The sequence below is a fragment of the Neomonachus schauinslandi genome, chromosome 11 (genome assembly GCF_002201575.2).
Source record: "Neomonachus schauinslandi chromosome 11, ASM220157v2, whole genome shotgun sequence".
Lineage (NCBI taxonomy): Eukaryota > Metazoa > Chordata > Mammalia > Carnivora > Phocidae > Neomonachus > Neomonachus schauinslandi.
In genome coordinates, this window is record NC_058413.1 from 25,148,797 (window position 1) to 25,162,653 (window position 13,857).

General features: G+C 42.2%; 1 protein-coding gene across 1 annotated transcript in view; it reads right to left on the bottom strand.

The window, feature by feature from the left end:
- The window catches only part of PDHX (pyruvate dehydrogenase complex component X), a 120,801-nt gene extending 108,356 nt beyond the window's left edge, over positions 1–12,445 (bottom strand). Inside the window, exons 1-2 of the mRNA XM_044919659.1 lie at positions 12,419–12,445; positions 9,218–9,298 (exon numbers count right to left, since the gene is read on the bottom strand). The gene's annotated coding sequence lies outside the window, so the exon portion shown is untranslated. The remainder of the gene's footprint in view (positions 1–9,217; positions 9,299–12,418) is intronic.
- Positions 12,446–13,857: the final 1,412 nt, after the last annotated feature.

The window sequence follows — 13,857 nt, forward strand, 5'->3', positions numbered from 1 at the left end:
CAGCCCTGGTGCTTGGGCCACATGACCCAGAAGACCCTATAGTATTGAGAATCTGTGGTGGAAAAGATGTCATGGATAGTTTATGGCATGTCTCATTGTGAGAGTCACAGTACAAGTCCTGGGCTTCTGCAGTGGAAAATTATTTGCCTTTTGAAAAACTTTTGTGTGCTCCTGGGTCTTCGTAGAGATGTACAATTTATCTATGGGACACTGATGGTGATAGTTAATTTTATGTGTCAACTTGGCCAGGCTTTGGTGCCCAGATATCTGATCAAACATCAGTCTAGATGTTTCTCTGAAGGTATTTCTTTTAGAAGTGATTAACATTTAAATCAGTAGACTTTGAGTAAAGCAGATTACCCTCCATAATATGAGTGGGCCTCATCCAATCAGTTGAAGGCTTTAAAGGAAAAAATTGTGGTGCTCTGAGGAGTAAAAAATATTGCCTCCAGATTGCTTTCAGTCTCAAGACTGCAATATTAATGTTTCCTTGTGTCTCCAGGCTGCTGGCCCATTCTGCAGATTTTGGACTTGCCAGCCCACAGTCATATGAACCAGGTTCCTTAAAATAAATCTCTCTCTCCATATGTGTGTGTGTGTGTGTGTATATATATATTACATAATATATATATATAGTGTGTGAGTGGGTGTGTGTGTATAACATATACAATATATAACCAATGTTTCTCTCCTATTGGTTCTGTTTCTCTGGAGAACCCTGAGTAGTTTATCACATGACCATGCATCCAGAACACCCATCATCCATCATCATGCTGGGTTTTTCAGACCCACCAAGTTGTAGTGCAGACAGGCCCAGCCACAATTCATAAGACAACAGTGAACACCTGAGGTCAAGCATGGACCAGGTCAAACATCACAAGAAAACTGCCATAGCAGATAGCTCAGCCTTTCGTGCCATATATTATTGTCACATGAGCGCTTCCGCCTTAGTTCATACCTGTGGTCACATGGTGGATTCCTTATAGCCAACTGACAGAGAAAGAAAAAGCCTGGGCTTGCTTTATGCATGAGTCAACTCAGCATATGGATAAAAGCCAAAAATGACCAGCAGCTGCACTCTATTCCCACCCAGGGGTGGCCTTGAAAGACAGTGGTGAGGCAAAAATTCTTCCAGTTGGCAGAGTATCCAGTGATGAATTTGTCACCTATTTTGCAGGGACAAAAGAAGTGGCCCAGGATTAGAATATATACAGACTCATCAGCAGTGGCAAATGGCCTGACTGGCTGATTAGGTGCCTGGAAGAAGGAAGATGGGAAAATTGGGATCAGATTGGTCAGGGATGGAAGCATGAGGGTAAATGCATGATAGCAGGCATGAAGTGTGCAGATTTTTGGATCATGTGGTAACGCCCACCAGAAGTACATAATATAGAAGAAGCATGAAACAAGTGGACAGCATGACTCAGCGAGTAGATGTCATCCAGCCTCTAAGTCTCTCTCTCTGATTATACCTCCCACAAACTGTTTGATTAATTATTTAAGAATGAACAAATCCTCAGTGGACCACACCCCTAGTAACTAAGGCCAGCCACCAACTTTAGCATTCACAGCCAAATTTTATGAGAATATTTGAAGACTCACAGCAGGAAGAGGTAACCAAGGGACAGATCTGGAGGCTCTGATAGGATCATGACTCTTTATGGTTGTGAGCTCATTATTCTTCCATGCCTAGACTTGACCTGGACTTAAGTTTCCCTGGGCATTCAATACTAGGATGCATTTACCCAATGAGTGTGGTGATATTGTCACCTTCAAATGAGCTACTGGTTGCTTCGGATCCAGTGATCCTTCTTCATCCATGCCTACTTAGCAAGGACTCCAGTAGCTGCAGTGACATCCTCCCAAAGGAGCTCACATCATTGGAAGGAACTAACCTTCTAGTCTCCCTTACAGAAAGTCTATATAGCTGCCTTCAATGCGAAAACATGAGAGTCCAACTGGTGTGGCTACCCTAGCAAGTTGTCAGTTATTCTACTAAACTCTTACTACCATTTCATTAGCAATGGCAGGGCACTATGGTAAATATCCAAAAGGTAGCTGGAAATATGGGTCTAGGCTTTGGAAAAAGAGTATCTGAAGATGTCAGCAGATCAGTGACTCACCCATTCATTCATTCATTTCACAATATTTATTGAACACCTACTATATGTCAGGCACTCTGCAAGATGCTTGAGATTTCCAGTAATAGGACAGATCTGGTCTCTGTTGTCCTGGTACTTAGAATCTGGTGAGATCATAGAAGGATTAATTGAAGCCATGAGTATAGATGATCTTTCCAAAGGTGAGGAGAGAGATTGAGCTTTGGGGGCACATTCTAGAGTCTAGAAGAGAGAAAATAAACCAACGAAGGAAAGAGAGAAAGAGGAAGTATGTGGAAACCAGAAGAGCATAGCATTCAGTTTAAAATGTGAGAGTTTCAAAAGGAAAAGAGAAGGCAGAAAAGTCAAGAGTAAGATTAAGAAAAAAAATATATAGCATGATATTGTTAAGAACATGGACTTAACTTCAGAAAAATAAACTTTGAGTCCGGTTACTGTGGATGTGACTTTGGCAGGGATTAAAATGTCTCCTTTAAGGGGATATAAGTGAGATCATGTATGAAAAGTGTCCATACTGCTTAATAAATAGAAGTTTGGTTTTTTATTTTGATTTTTTTTTGACACCTATGAATTGGCAAAAAGGAGAATCAGTGCATTCTAAAAAATTTCCTTGAAGTCCTTAAACTTTAAAATCCAACAGACTCAGGGCGCCTGGGTGGCTCAGTTGTTAAGCGTCTGCCTTTGGCTCAGGTCATGATCCCAGGGTCCTGGAATCGAGCCCCGCATCGGGCTCCCTGCTCGGCGGGAAGCCTGCTTCTCCCTCTCCCACTCCCCCTGCTTGTGTTCCTTCTCTCCCTATCTCTCTCTGCCAAATAAATAAATATTTAAAAAAAATAAAAATAAATAAAATCCAACAGACTCTTCATAAAACCTTCCAGTGTCTGTGTATCTCAGACCAACAGTCCTCCACTACACACCCCTCTGATAAGATGTAGGAAGAAGGGCAATACAGGGGACATTTGTGATAATAATTTAGGGCCACCATTTGGTACCCAGATGCCTCAACCCTTTAGCTTAGAGGATGTGGTCAGTCACACCGCTGGAAATTGAAGCAAAGTCTATATCCAGCCTCTCACAACTCAGAACTTGGGGCTGAATTGGACTCTATCTCACACAGCCAGTGTGCACATGAATAAATCCAGCATGAGACTCACCCCAAATTAGAAGACTACAAAATATTTTTCTCTTGTCCTTACTTGGACCTTGCAGGCAGGGATAGTAGCAGAGAACCATTAAAAGAAATAGCAGGGCAACCTTGGAAAGCATTGACAAACACAGATCCAAAAGGGGAGATGGTCCAGCTTGGGGAAGACTGAAAAGTGAAAGCCTGGTGTTGGAGGCTTAAGGAGAAGACCTTGAGAAGCATGCACAGAACACTCGAGAAATTTGGTAGTACAAAAACAGACACAGGGAGTTCTGGCTGTGCTGCTGTCAACTTCAGCCCAAGCTTAGACCAATTACTTAAGTCCTGTTTGATGAGTTGGCTCAAACAAGCAGTTTGTCTTAGCTATTTCCCAGGACCTGACTTTCTCATGTTCCATAAGCAGAGCAGATCATAATGCCTACTGAGATGTCAGTGGAGAAGACTCTACCTTCCAGTATGCCCAGTCTGCAGATAATGTTCTTTCCCAGAATATTGCACTGTCCTTATTCCAACTGGGGAAGGATCATTCTTTCTATGCCTTTGTTTAGGCAAACAAAACAATCACTAACAGTCCCATTCCCTATAGTGACACCAGGTTTTATGTCAGCTCCCACTCTGGAATTCAGGTAGAACAGCATCTTGGTCATCTCCAAATTTGGCTTTCCAAATCACTGATGGGCTATGGGTTAACTCTATGGTCAGATCATCTTCTCAAAGAAGACTTGGTCAGTGATGGAGGATGAAGACTATAGTTTGGCTAAAAATTCCTAAGACCTCCCTCCCATCCCAAATCTATTCCATAGCATCTTCTACTATATTCCAGTTGGTCCTAACTCTGACCCTAATGAACTGGGGGACACTGGACCTTCCATTTCTGTCCTCATTTACCGAAGTGGCTCTACCAGCCCATGTTCACATGGCTAGATTTACCACCAGGCCTACATTTGACCTGCTCTGTGTGCATCTGTGCCAGAATGTTCACCCCAGTAGTTAGAAAGTATGAGGAACAAGGGTTTATAGTGATGTCTGGCTGGGAGATTTTAAAGCCCCCTAAAGCTTAAGCTCCAAATTTTATGTTAATCTACATATTAGCGTCATGGCCATACAAAGAAATTTTAAGTCCTTGCCAGGGCTGCCTTCTGAGCACAGCCAATTACCTGGTATAGGTCATTGGCTGACATGGGACAGTCCAGCCTATCACAGTGATAAAATGGGATGTTTCTACAGATTTCCATTGCTGGATTTAAATTTGAATAAAAAATTTGCACATTAGGTTCCTGGATGGTGAGGATAGGAATAAAACAAAGCATTACATTTTTATTTTTGTTCATTCATTTGTTCAACATGTATTTGTTGAGCATTTGCTATGTGCTGGATATGGTGCTAAGTGCTGGAGATGCAGTGTGAGCAACACCCGTCAGGCTCCTGCCCTCAGAGAGCTGGAAGAAATTAGGCAAATCATCTTACAAGTAAATAGAAAAGTTTAATGCTACAAAAGAGAGCTATGGGGTACTATGAGAATGTATGGGAAAGAAGTTTGGCCTGCTTTTGGTGGGACTGATGGTGGAGTTAGGTCATTTCTTAAAGTTTGATTGCCAAGAACACAGAGGCCATTAATAGCCAATCCAACTTGGTAGCCTTGGGAAAGTCTTAGTTATGGCGTCCTTCCTCTAGTCTTCTCAGGCTGTCCCTGTTTCTTTCTGGGTGGAAAGAGGAGACTATAAAGTATCCACACAGGTTTAGGGGGTACATTTGGATAAATTAGTAATCCAGTTAAAGAACATGATTTCTTGATTTACTAAACTCAAGGCTGACTATGCTAGTTGCTACTTTCTAAATGAAAACCTATCAGATAGAATCACAAGACACTGATCATATTCAATCTTTTTGAAACATAATTGCAGCAAATTCATATGGTTTGGACTAACTGTATAAAGACTCCAGATAAAGAACTTTAAAGTGCTGACATTAGAGAACAGGGCTGATCTTAAACCACACGATGAGAAATGGTGCGAAATGGTATTTTTGCAATACGAGGTTCAGGGAAACTCTGCAGTAACAAAAAGGTGTAAAAGACCACTAGACTGGATCAGGAGACTTTGGTTCTAACTCCGGTAAGACCACAATACTTCCTCTGAGACTTTGCATAAGTTGCTTTTTGTCTCTGAAGCAATAGTTCACTATCTGTGAAATTAGGGGTTTGACCTATAATGTTTAAGGTTCCATCCTTCAAGACTCTTTTCTACCCCTTGCTATTATAAGACAGCAAGACTTACAGTAACAAATTTTTATAATCCTCAGCTCAGAGTACAACTGTCTCTCATTTCCTATGCCTCCCTCTATGGACACATGCAGACAAATGGCAATACGGCCCACATCTGTCTGTCTATCACATGTGCCTCCATGTGGGTCAAGAAAGGAATAGATTCACCTTTCTTGGTCAGATGATTCATGAGTTAAGAACTCAGATTTGGATCCAAGTTAGCTCGCCATAGCCTTTTAATACCTGTGTGACCTGAGTAGCTTATAGCTTATTTCAGCTCTCAGAGACTCTATTTGCCCACCTGTAAAATGGGGATGACAATCATCGTGTCTCAGAGTTTTCATGTGTCTGGAATATAATAAGTTGGAGTAGATAACTTTGTGGTTATGTGCTAAGATGCTGGACTCCTACACCTGGGTTTGAATCCCATGTCTACCTCTTATCAGCCCCGTGTCCTCAGTCAGCTTACTTAACTTGCCCTGAACTTCACTTCCCAATCTGCAAAATGGACATGATAATCACAGTGGTGTGCATCAGATGCAATAATCCATGTAAGCTCATAAAACAGTCCCTGGCTCTTGTTAGAACTCAAGAAAAGTTAGCGATTTTTATTAATACGTGGTAGATAATACTTTTTATATCAGAGTCCACATTATACATCAAAATGCAAACACTGAGCAGGAAACCATTATTGAGAACATTATCCAAGGAATCAGAAAAATAACTGACCTAACTACTAGCTGAAGCAAACACAAATTAATGACCCAGCATTTTGCTTTTCACCCTTGATGAAAACAGAGACACTATTTGTCAGCCCTTCAAAGCAAATTCCAAAGGAATCAGACAGGAAATGCTTGCTGAAGCCCAGATGGGCTGGTGGCATGCATCATCTGCACTCTGCTAACTGGCATGTCCACGGGCCAGCAGGCAGATCCCTCGCATCTCCTGGCAGACGGGCAAGTGGTAACCACATAGGACTTAGGCCGGCCACGAGTGAGGTCATGATTCAGGGCTTTGACTCTGTCAAACAGTGCTGACAAAGACACACTGTTTTCCCTGACAGGACAGAATCATATTACTGCACACACAAGTGCCTCACACCTGGGAAAGATGAAATTACCCTGAGCTTAATCCTCTGAAACCAGCTCAATGAGAAGTCACTTAAACATTTAGGTTAGGAGTTGTCTCCTGACAAAGAAAATATTGCCAGGCCACTGGGCAGTTGTCACTAATTAGAAGGGCCTGGATTTGTCAGTTGAAATAATTTTTGATCCTTTATTCTCTTTATTAATTATACCTTGAGAGGTCTAAACACAGTCTCTTTTAAATGGACACTTGGGTCTTCTGCACTCGTCCATATTAAGGGAAGAAATCTGTCCTTCGGTGGTTACATGAGCCTAGGAAAGCAGAGCACATTGATACCAGATATTTCACTAAAAATAGATATACAAATTCATCCCTTTCAGCAAAACTAAGCTTTGCTTCGATTTGGGCCAGTGATGATTATTTACATGCTAGAAAGCGTTCGTGAATATAAACCCAGGGTTGTAACCCAAACTGTGGCTAGACAGAAGTTTCACAATCTTTTCCTCTGGGTTTAAGTCACAGAAAGCCAACATTTGGAAGGGTGTTTAAACAGAAATCTTCCAATGAGCTCCGCGGCACACCTTCGCCCAGACATCCGATCTCTCCCACCTGCCTGTCCTGCGGGAGGCTGATGACCTGACGTCGCGCAAAGGGGTAGACCGATGAGGTTGCTCCCCAGGCCATCTTCAGCCTGCAGCTCCAGCTCATGGTGGTCAAGCTCCTCCTTCTTCGCCCTCTTATGGGAAGATAATTTAGTTTGGAGTTTTTTGGGAAATTAAATCCATGGAACATCTATCAGTTGATCTTTCTACCAAATGCAAAACAACGCAATGGTGTGTGTGGTTGGGGGGGGGGGGCAACCAACCTTTTAAAACTTAGCAATTAAGAATCAGATAATACAAGGCAAAATATAAAAATAAAAAATAGGAAACACATGGCAAAAAAACAGAAGACACCAAACTTATACAATAAAAAATAGATCTTCATAATCCCTCTCTCCCCAGCTGCCCCATTTCCTTCCCAAGAGGCACCCAGGGTTATCAGCTACTTTCGATTCTTCCAGAAGTGTTAATGCATATTCAAGCCTATATACACTCATTTCCTGAAACATACATGCACAGACAAATGGCAAAAACCTAACCCAATATTCTGTACCTTGCCTGCTCCACTATATCTGGGAGATTCTGCCACATCAATAGTTATGGGACAGACTTGTTCTTTCTAAAGACAGCAAAGAACTCTATGGTATGGTTGCGCCATAATGGACTTCCAGTTTCTTAGTGAAAAAGATTTAGTTTTTCTCCCAATCTTCCGCTATCACAATGTTATAACATACATGTCCCTATTTGCACAACACCATATCCATGCATGACTATACTCGCAGAATAAATGCCTAGGAGTGAAATTGTCAGGTGAAAAAAATCTGTACATGCGTAGTTTTGAGAGACGCTGCCCAATTACCCTCATAAAGGTTATGCCAATTTATCCTCCTACCAACAATGTATGAAAGTGGCTGTTTCCCAAACCCTGGCCGGGCCAGTGGGTAACCAAACCTCTTGATCTTTGCCAAATCAACAGTGACATATCTTACTCCTGCTTGCCTTTGCATTTCTCTTTTAAGAAGGCAGAGTGCCTTCACAAATGTTTAGATGCCTTTGCTTTAAACTGTTCATGTCCTTTGTCTCTTGATTTGTTGGTCTTTTTTCTCATTTTTAATTTTTAAAATTTTTCTTATTTTTAAGATTTTTATTTATTTTTATGTTTAAGTAACGTCCACACACAATGTGGGGCTTGAACCTACATCCCCAAGATCAAGAGTCACATGCTCCACTGACTGAGCCAGCTGGGCGCCCCTTCCCTTATTTTTTTAAATTGACATGTACCGGGGCACCTGGGTGGCTCAGTCATTAAGCGTCTGCCTTTGGCTCAGGTCATGATCCCAGGGTCCTGGGATCGAGCCCCGCGTCGGGCTCCCTGCTCAGGCAGGAAGCCTGCTTCTCCCTCTCACACTCCCCCTGCTTGTGTTCCCTCTCTCGCTGTGTCGCTCTCTGTCAAATAAATAAATAAAATCTTTAAAAAAAATAAATTGACATGTACCATTGCATTAGTTTCAGGTATACAATATAATGATCTGAAATGTGTATAGATTGCGAAATGGCCACCACAATAAGTCTAGGTAACATCCGTCACCACACGGAGTTCCCTTTTTGATTTGTAAACACACTTAGTACATTGAGGAAAAGGACCATGCTGTGCAGTGCAAATATTTCATCCTCGTGTGTTGTTTGACTTTTGACTCGGTGTCATTTCCTTCCATGCACATTAAAAATTTTTGTCCTGCATTATCAAGTGAATCAAGCTGTTCTTTTGTGGTTTGGGAAGGGTGGAAGTGGAGGGAGGCCACCAACATTCAACGGACCAAAGTCAAAACCGATCAAAAGCCAAATTCCCCAAAATGACCCACATATTTATGTTTTCCCTGCTTCCCTTTCAAGTGCTCTCTCTATAAATCCTCCCCAGCACATTAAATTAAATTCCAGCCCTGTAAACTATCTTCATCTCCCAAAACAAATCATCTCATCGGCTTGTTTGTTTTATACATACAGATGATGGCGTAGGCTCTTCTTTCTACTTTGGAACATATTTCTTAATCCCGTACTCCAGATTCGACTGTTGGGCAAATTCCTGTTTGATACAAAGCAATTCAAATATCATCTCCTTTGTGAGATGCCTGTTTATCTTACCCGTGCATAGTTAGTGATGTAGCATTTTTTTATTTTTTATTTTTTTTTATTTTTTATGTTATGTTAGTCACCATACAATAGGTGATGTAGCATTTTCTATGAACCCCTCTGGTTCTGACCTTAAAAACGCCAGCAGTCCACACTCCTGAGCCAGGCTGTCTGGGTTCAAATTGTGCCTCAACTACTTATTTGCTGTGTGACTGACCTTGAGCAAATTTCTTATCTGTAAAGTGGGGCTGATAATAATACCTCATAGGATTTCTTTGGGAATTAAATGGGTTAATATTTGACAAACTGTTAAACAGTCTCTGATGCACAGAAAATGCTTATTAAATAAAAACGTATTGAACACACTGCCTCTCTAAGCAACAGATAGTAAGCCTCCAGAAGGCCGCTCTACGCTAATTTATCTGCTTTCCTGTCTGTCTTCCTTTCTCGACTGTGAACATCTTGAAGGAAAGGGCCGGATACTATGCTTTACTCGACAAAGTCCTTCCATGCACGATTGCTGTGGGAATGGCTGGAGAAGTGGAGTAGAACCAAGCAAGATGCTTGGGAACGTTTCTTGTAAAGGTTTAAGTCCGTGGAAGAATATGGATTGTAGAAACAATTCAAAAGGATCCCAGGAAGGGGAAGTGACCCCCATATGGGGCCACTCGAGCCTCGTAAGTCCTAGGCAGCTCTCATCAAACATATTATTATGTATCCACATCCATCACAGTTTGGGGGCAAAAACATTTGAAAGGCATTTTCTAAATTGGCTTTCAAAATTCTTTTCTACGGGTAACTTCTTTGATTCACACTCATTATGATTTCTCAGCAATCGTTGGGTACCCAGGAGAAATTTTAAGTCAGAAAATCCAATCCGCATATTGCTTTTCGTTGTAATGAGATCCTTATGAATATCAAATTTAATAGTCGATGAAGTTGACATATGCAGTAATTTGTAGCGATGTCAGTAAACATTTTAAGATTCGGATTTCACAATTTCCAGAGTTTGGAAGCATAACATTCTTTCTTTTTTCCCCAGGTCTCAGATATTTTAATTAGCTCTTGAAATGTTCTTGCGGGTAGCCTAGGCTCTATGTCCATAGTGTCTAATGCGCAGAACAGCCCAGCTCGCTCAAAGCCCTAGAGACAAGCGCATTCAAGCTTTATGCTGAATATGGCAAACGTATTTTCTGTGTTGAAGCCAAGTATTTATGTGGAGGGTTAGTTGGATACATCCTTCCTAAGGGAACCAGCTGTTTTTGTAAGTAAATGCCTCTTGCAGAAAGAACAAAAAAACCTATTTCGATTGGGAGGTGGGGCTGGAGGGGAGACATCACTCTTCTCCTCATCTGCCAACGATGCCATATGCCCTCATTTCAGCTCAGTCTATTAACACTCAACACCAGATACAAGATCCAGGATCAAAACTACTATTTTCTGTCACAAGCCAGTTCTCACACCTTTTCCAGAACGAATGTCCCAGCCTCTTTGGCACATACCTTAGACTCTTTCCTTTTTCACCCACCCAGGTCTCCCTTGTGCCAGATGACACATATCACCATCCCTTGGACTGGCTGAAAGGTCTTATCTTTGAATGATGAACAAGAAAAGGTAAAAATAGACTGAGCTGAAAAACATCACTTAACCTGAACCAGGTGGTGGGAAAAGAATGCTAGAAGGGAATATCCAGCTGGATATGAACATCACTTTTGGCAGGCAGTGATACGAACGGCCCCATTAGAAAGGAAGAAGGATTGGTGTTTTACACAACCCTGGGGGGGTTGCAATATTCACATGTGGAGTTGTGCAATCTTGTGAGCCTGACAGCAATGATTACATGCCTCTCATATCCAGGGAAATGAGAAGCAAAATGGTCCAGGAGAAGAGAGAGAATATCCTACCAACTTGCCTATATGCTACAAGCATTCCAAAACTGCCAATTGACTTCATGCCCAACTCTTGCTACACCTAAGATTTGCATAACCCCGTCTTGGGGAGGTTTGGGGGGAAAACCAAGATTCCACCCCTGAACCCACGCCAAGCCTTCAATGACTGGAGACTGGGAAAACGGCCTTTTTTTTTTTTTTTTCAATTTTAATCTAGTTTCTCTTTCCCAAGAGCTTTTAAAGGACAAACATGTTCTGTTCTGCAGCCCTAGAACTCACTATTCATGGGTAAGTCATTACCTGTGAGGACTTTATAAGGGTTATTGGAAGCTGAGCTTTACAGTAAATAGAGTGTAATTTACACAATAAAATGCAGCCCCTTGCTTAATTACTTACTCACCTATTGGGAGTTTTAACTTGTTTCTCAGGTCAAGGTTTTTACTTAGGGCCATAACTATGGAGTTGACATGGCTATGAAACACTTTTGAACCCCTCTGAATAAGACTTCTTGACTACACCTAAAGAGTAACTCGCCAAAAACAATGAATGGTGTTTCACAATCTGAGTGGGTGTACTTCATCTAACTAACGTGTAAACAAAGGAGTGGTGAATTAACAGCTCAATCCTGGGGCGGGGGGGCGGTGCGGCGCTTGCGAGCAAGCTCAGCTGCTGGAAATTAAGGGCAACTTCACTCACATCCTGTGATACTGCAGGATGCAGGCACAGCGAGGTGGCTGGGTCTGGACCAAGGGGAGGACAAAAGCCTCCTTTCTCTCTCTGGAGCTCACCCATGTCCAGAAGGATGTGATGCCAAGGGGTGGGACTCCAGAGCTGATTCTGAATCCTCCCATGTAGTTTTTATTCCAGCCTTTTTTTCGTTTTGTTTTCTGTTTAAAACCACCAAAGAATGACAGGTAGTCCCAGGGAGGAAAGGATCAACGTTGCACTTTCATCTTGTCCTCTGGTTAACGTCAGGGTGAGAGCCCAGGAGGCCAGCAAGACTTAAGGGAGCAGAACCACCCAGACCCAACCAGACAAAGGAAAACAGAAACCTTGGAAGCAGAAAAATAACATTTGAAGGTACTAATAGAATCACTATAACAATAGCGATTCACATGTCTGTAGCGCACCCTTGCCCACACTTGCTTAAACAGGGACCTCAGACCCTAGCAAATGCTGCCCACCTTCCAAGGGGTTCCTGGAGTCTCCAGCTGATCATCCTCCGGCATTTGTTTTCCATTCCATTCAAAGATTCTCAGGTCTTCTGGAGCCCCTCATGAAAACAGCTCCTTCCGCCTCTCCGGCATCCCTTCTCTCTCAAAGAATTCAGACAGGACTCCCAAGGGGTCACACTGGTCCACGTGGGAATGGAGATCTCAGACAGACATGATGCTCTTCTCTGCCTTTCCTTACCTTCTTCTCCCCCAGCCCTCCCTCCACTCATGTCGATATATCAGAGTGAACCCCAGAAATCTGCATTTCAGTGAGTCCCCACAGAGGCCAGAGATGACCTTCTGAGAAGCAACACTTGTGTTCATTAAAAGGCAGGATAGCCTGGTGGCTAAAGATGAGTCAGTCATACCTAGATCTGAATACAGGCTCTACTACTTACTACGTCCTTCAGCAAATGACTTAATCTCTTTGTGACCCAGTCTCCTCAGCTATCAAATGGAGCTAATAATAGGACTTAGCTCATAGGGTTGTGGTTAGAATTCCACAGATCATTCATTTATGTATTCCTTGTATAAATACTTTATTGAGGGCCTGCCCTGTTCCAAGCACTGTTCTAGATACTAAGGATACAACACAGAAAAAAATCCCTAAAACCTCTGTCCTCATGAAGCTTAAATTCTAGTTGGGGACACAAATAGTAAGCAGAAAAATAATATCATGTTGGGTGGTGATAATTCAATAAAGCATAGAGCCTGATTAGCGTATGGAGAGTGATGGGGGCTATCTGAGATAGGATAGTCAGGAAAGGCCTCTCTGAGGAGGTAGCATATGAACAAAGATCAGAATGTAAAATATTTAGCATAGATCAGGCATAGAGTACTCAATAAATGGGACCATTCACAATATTACTTTCCAGGTTCTTATCCTTGAGAAGCTCATAGACTATGTGCCTGGAAGTGTGACAGGTAATTTCTTTTATTTTTAAAACTACATCTCTAAACAACATTAAAAATGTGTCAGCTCATTTCACAAACAAAAGCACTTGTATTTTAATTATTCTCTCTCATTGGTTCTTAGTCTCCCACCCCTGGTCACCTTTCTACTGGGTGCCAGAGCAAGGTCCGGAACTAGATGTCTTGACCACTGGTCCACACTACCCGACAAAAGTCTGTCAGTGCCTGAGATGGGTAGCAATACACTTTCCAGAACGGAGCCACTGCTGGCTTTTGTGGAATCTGGACTAAAGGCGAGGAAAGAAGGGATGGGGAAGGGAGTGAAGGACATTTAGGAGACAGCTCTGTCAATTACTCAGGAGCATAACTCTGTTGGTGGTGGGTAAGCCAGCGTGGATGGTGTCACTGCAGTATTATCTCAAATTACTCGGGAAACGTTGAAACCTCGTATTGCAGACTTTTCTTAAGTGCGTTCCTGGAAACATTTGTTCTATGGA